Genomic DNA, 7,928 nt, shown 5'->3' on the forward strand with positions numbered 1-7,928 from the left:
GCCTGAGTTTAGAAGGACAACCAGTGGTAGGTTAGGGGACCAAGGAGAGGGGCATGTGACAGAGGCCCTTGGCCCGTGATCTCCCTGTCCTCCCTCCATCCCTCCCTCTCTTTTCTGTTTTTCTTTCTTTTCTTTATTAATTAAGACAGCAAATATTTGTGGAGTGCCAGGCATGGTTCGAACCTTTTGTGAATTCAATCCAAAGGATGCTCCACCCTGCCTCCCCTGCACGCTTCACCATGTCTGCCCCAGGCGCCTGGAGTGGGGGCTGGGCCCGCGTGTCAGCCCACGTGCCCCCTCCCCAGGTGCAGAACGGCAGCTGCACGTGTGCAGAAAACCTACCAAACACTGGTGTTCAGGGCTGGTAAGCCTCACACACACAGATGAGACTAGAACAGAACACACTCCCTGGGCCTCAGTTTCCCCATATGAGAAAAGAGCAGGGTGGGAGGACCTAAGACCCTTTCCTATTTTAAATGAGGACACTTTGTGGTTACCCAGAGCTCAGGGGGCCAGACCTCAAGGACACAGGGCTGAGGTCTACCTGCGCAGACAGGGACATCAGTGCATGCAGTAAGCACACGGCTAAGGCTGCCCAGAGCCGCAGGAGCCCCCATGAGCACAGGGGACATGCATATGAGGATACGGGGAAGGACTGGGCTTGGGGGAACCCCTCCACCCTGTTCTATGGGGAGCTGGGGTGTGAGTTTTGGGGTCTTTTTGTGGAGTGGTCTCCAAGGCCTCCTCCTCCTGACATGTTGGGACTCTAGGTCTGGGAGGGGCGCAAGTCCCCCACACTGGGACTGCCCTCAGTTGTCCCAGGGGCCCTGCTGGGAAGGAGCAGATGAGTAGGAGTAAGACCCAGATGAGTAGGACCCAGCCCCAGCTTTGGAAGGGTCCCTGCCTGATGCTTCCTGCTCCTGGCCCCACAGGGCCCCCCAGTTCACCCCGGCCCCCCACAGCTCCTCTAATTACACAGCCATAAAGCACAAATCTCTAACGATCCAATTAGTAACGCCATTACTGCTCTGTCCAGGATTAAAATTACCAATTAAACTGCTGTCGATTTTATCATCACTTAGGCTCAACACGACCAGGGCACTGTGGGCCGCAGAGGCCCCTTAGCGGGCCTTTGGGTGGGGGGCTGGCTGGGGCCGGGGCAGGAGGCTTAGTTCAGCCTTGGAGGACAGAGACTCAGAAGGAAGTCTTCCATCCACCACCCCTGGCATCCTGGGACCCTGCCCCAGCCCCATCTCTCAACATCAGGGACTCCAAAGGATCATAGCCTGGTTCCCTCTAGAACTAGTGATGGCCAGGGCAGAAGGGGCTCCCACAAGGTGTTCATCTGAAAGACTGGTCCCCACTTCCCTTGCTCCTTCTCTGCCACCACAGAGCCCTCTTCTTGGCCCATAGGCTTGATACGCTGTTCTTACTCCATGTCCCCACTGTGGGGGGGCAGGGCGCCACTCTGATAAGCTGCTCAGAGGTCAGTACTGTCTCCCAGATGACATGCAGGGGCCCCTTTTGGGGGCCCTGAGTGCCTTGTCTCAGAACAAGGGGGATCTTGGAGGACAAAGAGCCCAGGGAATAGGCAAGTGTTGGCTTTGCCCCAGAGAGCGGGGTGTGAGCTTCCCATCCTTGGAGGTGTGCAAACACATGGCAACAGGTGGAGACAGCAGCTCACACATGGGGAAGGGTAACCCTTGGGCTAGATCACCGAAACCAGGTAAATACCTTGGTCCTCCTGAGAAAGAATTGGAGATGTCAGGGTCTGAGAATCCCCACAAGGTTCAGTCCTCTGCTCTCCACATCTTGCCCTGGAGGTGCTTCCACAGAATGAGAAGGCCAGGGGCCAGGGGAGGGGGCGGTTGTGGGGGGGGTCCTGGCAACCAGAAAGAGAGGCAGGCATGAACTGAAAACTCAGCCCAAGGGGGTGTGCTGAAGGCTGCCGGTCTGCAGCATCTCGATGGGACAGTGATGCTGAGCCCCGGGCCCTGGGTTCGGCACCTTCCGTGCCTTCCTCTGTCCATGCTCATCCTCAGACACAAACACACCAAGACCAAGACTCCAAGTTCCAATGACTTGCCTGAGGTCACACAGTTCTTCACACAAAGGCCCAAAGGGGACAAGGGACAGGGATCTCTGTCATTTCCTGGATGGGACATCCCCAAGTTCCTCTTACCCCTGCTCAGGCTGTTTCCCCCTCCAGGCCTTCTTCCCCTGGAGGAGTGGCTCTAACCAGGACTATACCTTAGAAGCTTCCAGGGAGCATTTTCCAAATACCCTTGCCCAGAGGACATGCTCCAGCCCCCTGGAGGGGCCAGGGTATGCCAGGTGAGGCCCCAGAGCCCACCCACAGGGTCTGCACATCTCAGCACCTGTGTCACTGCTTGTTCAAAGGGAAGTTTACACACAGCTCTTTATGTCACACAGAGAGATGCAGAGAGGAGGGGGCAGACCCGTGCGGGATTGCAGGGTCCCAGCCTCACCCTGCTCCGGAGGTGGCAAGACCTTGCAAGGAGAGGCAACTTCCCCCACCCACCCCCATGATGCCAGGGCCAGCTGGAGACATGGCCTCTTCTGGGCAAAGCAGCCGCCCTGGGCAGGTCAGTTGAGTGTCTCATCAGAGGCAACAGACTGAGGCAGGGATCTGGGAGCCCAGAGCAATTAGGAGCTGGCTCGCGCCTTGTCTCCTGCCGGCTGCCACGGCTGTCACTCAGGAAGTAGGGCTGGAGCAGGGGCTGGGCTAGAGGCACCCACGATCCCACTCCCAGCTGGCAGCCTAGCCATACCCTGAGCATAGGCTCCCACTTCCCAGAAGGGGAGACAAAGGCCCAAAGGGCACGAGGGACAGGGATCTGTCATTTCCTGGATGGGACATCCCCAAGTTCTTCTTACCCCTGCTCAGGCTGTTTCCCCCTCCAGGCCTTCTTCCCCTGGAGGAGTGGCTCTAACCAGGGCTATACCTTAGAAGCTCCCGGGGAGCATTTTCCAAATACCCTTGCCCAGGCCCAAGCCCAAGCCCAGCCCAGTGGGAGCTGACTCTCTGGGGTAGGGGGGGCCTGGGTGAGTGCACGTGCGCGTCTCTCCTGGGCTAGGATTTTGCACTTACAGACAGCAAACCCTGCCCTGAGGACTAGAAGTTTCTCTACCTGTGTGGCCATGCCTCTCTCTGCCTTCTAGACCACTCCTGGGCTCAGGACAGTCTGGGGGCCAGAGAAAGAGGCTCTAAAGGTCCAGCCTTTCTGCAACAGGTTGCAGCACTGTGTGTGCCAGGGACAGAGGCACCAGGTACTGTCACCTTCTTCACTTCATCAGATCTCAGCAACCCCAGTTGTGTGGTGGCTGCATCAACCCCATTTCACAGGGGAGAAAACTGAGGCAGAACTGACATACTCAGGACATAGAACCGGTAACAGCAGTCAGGATTCATCCCAGCCACACTGGACTCTTGAGTCCAGTGCTCTTTTTTTCCATCACCAAGTTTCTTCTCAAGGAGCAACAAATTCAAGGACCGTCCCCTTTGCTCTGCGTCCTTCTGATGGGCTCTGTCTCCTGCTCTGTCGTGTCTACCCCTGTCACCTACGGGAGCTGGAGATCTGAAGGCTTAGACGGGGTGCCCATGGCAGGGCGGGATCAGAGCCGACAGGGGCCTCTAGATTCTGGCCCACACACCCTCCCAGCTGGGTCGGCCTCTGCAAGTCTATAAATTCCATTATTCATCAAGTGACTGTGTGAGTTTGCCTAGACGATGAATATTTTATTCACCTCCAGACACTGTCCCCAGAGGGTTCTTGGAACAATATTGTTCCCTAGCCAAGGAGCAGAGGCCAGAGCCTCTGCCCTCCCTGGACACCCCCTTTCCCTCAGCAGCACGCTGTGTCCCCCAGCAGGCCCCCTGGCTTGGACAGGGCTGTGGTTAGCAGTCCTGAATTGACCTTGAGCTTGGCACTTGCCCTCCCTCCACTTTGATATCCTCTTCTGGACAGTGGGTTCATTTATTGCCTTGTCAGCCTCTCCATCCCTCCACAACTGCACCCTATGTGGCTGGGCCCAGGGCTGTGCCAGGAGCTCTCCCTGGTGCTGAATGTGGGTGGCAGGAGAATGCCGGCATTGGAGGAGTGGTTTCCAGCCTGCCAGGGCGCGGCAAGCCTGCTAGTTTTGAGAGGAGAGGGCCCCACTCTCTGGGAGGGAGGCACCCAGCCTCTGGACAGGGTGATCTCCATTCCTCTCCCCTTCCTCCCTGCCACTTGGTGGATTCTCCCAGGGTCACAGGTGGCTCACCTCTCCCAGTGTCTCTAGCACCCTGAGTCAAAGACTAGTGGGCAAAGTCTGTGGAGACCCCTCTCCGGAGGGGCCCATGAGTTGAGTCTCCCGATGGCACCCCAGGGGGTGTAGTGTGATGGCGGCAGCACCTTCCCCAGATGGGGGAGCGACAGACATAATTCACACCCTGCAATCACGCCATCTGCTCCCTGGTGACGTGCAGAGGAGAGGACTGGGCTGCAATGCCGAAGGGCTGGTGGGTTGGTGGGTGATCATTCATTCATTCATTCTCTCACTCATTCATCCAGCAGAGGTTCATCCAACCCTGCCAATTTCCCAAGCCCAGCCCAGCCCTGTGCCAGGCGGCAGATCTGGGGCATACAGATTTAGAGCCCGCCCTCCGGAGCTAAGGGTGGTCCTCTCACACTTCTGAGCTTTTGCTTACCCTGGTTTTTCCTCCTGGAGATCCCCTGACTCATAGTAAGAACTACCATGTCCTGCACACTGAACACTTCACATGCAGGATCTAAGAATTCACTCTGGGAGCTAGATCTGTTGCTATTTAACAGGTGAGTAAGCTGAGGCTCAGAGAGGTGAGTGTAGCCACCCAAAGGCATATGCCCAGCTCTAGGTTCTCCCTGCAGAGCTCATGGCACTGCCTCACCCACCCCACGTCCGAGACTTTTCAAGCTGGTTTCATGACCGTCCTCTACAAAAGCTGCCCCCCAACCCCGCCCTTCACCAGACAGTGAGCTGCCACCCCAACCGTGCTGCTCAGCCTTCTGATGCTTGTTCTGTGAGCCCCAGGTACGAGCAGCTCCCTCTCATCCTCTGACTCCTGGCCTGACTTGCTTTTAGGACCTAGCACTGAGGGGCTGCCCCGTGACCTGAGGTGCACGGTGCTGGAGGGCTGAGGAGGTCTATGATGGTTCCCGGAGGAGGCAGCATTCCTCTGAGCCTGGAAGGATGAGACCAGAATGGCCCAGAGTCTGGCTCCTGAAGCCCTCCCCCCATCCCAACCCAGCTCCTGCCTTGGACTTGAACCCCAGCCCTGCCTCACAGTGATACATGACCCAACCTGGTCCCTAAGCAGGGGTGCCCTCAACCACGAATGGAGGCAATGACAAACTGCTTTCAGAAGTTCGGGGAATGCCATTCAGGTTACACTCACAGCCCAAGTACCCATGGGCAGATCAAGAAGGGGGAACAGGTAAGGCTGGTGACACGTGGAAGTCCCCTAGGCCCATAGTCAGCTCTGTGGGTCATGGCTTTGCATCAGGGGAGAGACAGGGACTGGCCTGAGTCTCCAGAGGCAGGGGTGTCAGGGATGGCCCAAGCAGTGGGGTGTACTGTGACCTTGGGGCTATAAACCCCATCAGGTCCTGTCCCTCTGGCCCGGTGGGAGCCTGCCCCAGGGAGCAGCCCAGTCACAAGATATAGAACCTGACCCCTTGGCCACAGACTGGAGGGAGGCCTGTGTCTCCACGGACACTCATGCCCTCCCTCAGCACAGACCCTCAGGGCCTGGCTATGTTGAGTAGGCCCATTTACTTGATTTTAGCTTAAATTACCCATGGACTGTTTCTGCCTTGTCCTTTGAAAATTCTCCACCGCCCAGGCTGGGAGCTACAGAGGATATAGAAGGAGCTGCCCCTCTGTCAGGCGAGTGGCAACACGCCCTGTAGCAGCCTCTCTAGATGCCACTGGGAGCCCAGTTTCCCATCAGACCCTTAGCAAGCTCCAGCCCAGCCTCCCTTGGCGAAGGGGTCCTGATTTAGAACTGGTTGGCCTGGGCTGGTGCAGCCTGGTCACTCAGCAGACAGCGAAAGAGAGCTGCTGTAGCTCAAGTTCTCAATCAACACATAGCAGCTATAATTATTATTAATTCATATTCCTTGGGGGAATTTTCATGCTAATAGGAAACTCCCAAGAGATACAGGGATACACTGCTGGGCACCTCTCCCACGTTACATCCCTCCATCCTCACCACTGCCTGGGACGTGGCATTGCCTTCACTTCATGAGGGGGAAACCAAGGCCCCAGGAGGTTAGGGGAGGAGACTAAGGTCCTATGGCAGCAAGGAGGTGGCAGATGCGGGAGCCCCAGGTCTGCCCGGCTCCAAGTTCTGGGTTCTTTCCTCCCCACTCCTCTGCTGCACCAGAAGACCCGAGGGAGCTCAAAACACTCCACTCCGATGGTACATAGTCAGACCAGGAGACAGGTGGATGAGGAGGGCTTTGGGGTAGGGCTTTTCGGGGGTCTCTCCCCCCCCTGGCCCTTGGTTCTAATGGGCACCCAGCTGATCCCTAGAGGCTGGGGAGACAAATAGCTGGGGTCTTTCCTGGCTTCTCTGCAGGTTGTGGACGCTGCTGAGATGCCCCTCCCGAGCCATGCCTGAGAAGCACTGGGGCCCAGGTCTGGCCCAGCCGAGCTCGGTCAGGGCTGGAGTCTCTCCCTGAGCCCCCTCTCCCCAGGCCCCAAGATAGAGCTGTGATTAATCAACGATAAAAGCAGAAACAAACAGAAAAACTGTAATCAGCTCGGGAAGGGCAGGGCCGGGTAGGGCCGTGGCAATCAGCTTTCCCGCTGGGGCTGTTGGCTAATTGAAAGTGGTTCCGGTAGGGCCTCCAGGGACAGGTCCAGCAGCTGGGGCCATGGAGAGGCCAGGAGGTCAACCCCTCCCCCCATATATACGCACGCACATCTGTGCACCCATGCCCATGCCACTCCTAGCCCATGGGCCTGCACACCGCCCCCCGCCCACCCATAGGCTCCCGCCCAGAAGCTCCTGCCCTCCCCTCCCCTGCCAGCTCACAACCTTGGTACACACAGGTTCCCATACACACTCCCAACATGCATCCATCTGCGTGTGGACTCAAAAACACACGAACACACCCTCCTGGGTAACAGATATATGCACACACATGCTGCTCCCACAAACACCAGCCCCCTCACTCTAATGTGCACACATGCCTTGGGGCCTGGGTGAGCCTTGCACACACATTAGGTCTAACCAGCCATGTGAACTGATAGGCTCTCACACCAGTCTCTACAGGCACCCAGCCACCTCTCTGTTCTTCAGTGCCCTGAATTGGGGGTGGGGAGAGGCATGAGACCGACCCTTGGCAGCTCCCCAGGCAGAGTGGCGGGGGCTTGGAAAGGAGCCAGGGCTGGGGCTCTACTGTGGGGGGCAAGGTCAGCTGCCAGGTCTCAGCCACGGGCAGGGGAGCCTGCCCCAGATTTGTCCCAAGCTCCTGCCTGCCGCCAGCGCCTTATGACCTTGGTCAACGCCCTTCTTTCTCAGCCTCAGTTTCCCCACCTTGGAGCCCCTGCTGGCACCAATACTGTATGATTCTCCTCCAGGACCCAGGCGCCTGGGGCCCATCTCACCTCGCTGCCAGGTCTCTGGTCCTCAGTTCCCTGCTCTGTTCGTGCGGGGGTGGGGGCGGGCCAAGGGGCAGGGAGGAAGGGCCCCACCCCCACCTTGGTCCCGGTGGCTGCGGACTTGGGGCGAGAGACAAGTGATCCTCCGCTGGGGGAAAGGGGAACCTGGGGCGAAGGGGAGAAAGAGCCCGGGGCGGGCCAGGGGCGACCGCGCAGGGGCCGGCGGCGGGAAGGGGCGGGCGGGGGGGGGGGGGGGGGGGGGGGGGGGGGGGGGGGGG

Source organism: Mirounga leonina, unplaced genomic scaffold, assembly GCF_011800145.1.
Source record: "Mirounga leonina isolate KUSES-001 unplaced genomic scaffold, KU_Mleo_1.0 Mir_171, whole genome shotgun sequence".
Taxonomy (NCBI): domain Eukaryota; kingdom Metazoa; phylum Chordata; class Mammalia; order Carnivora; family Phocidae; genus Mirounga; species Mirounga leonina.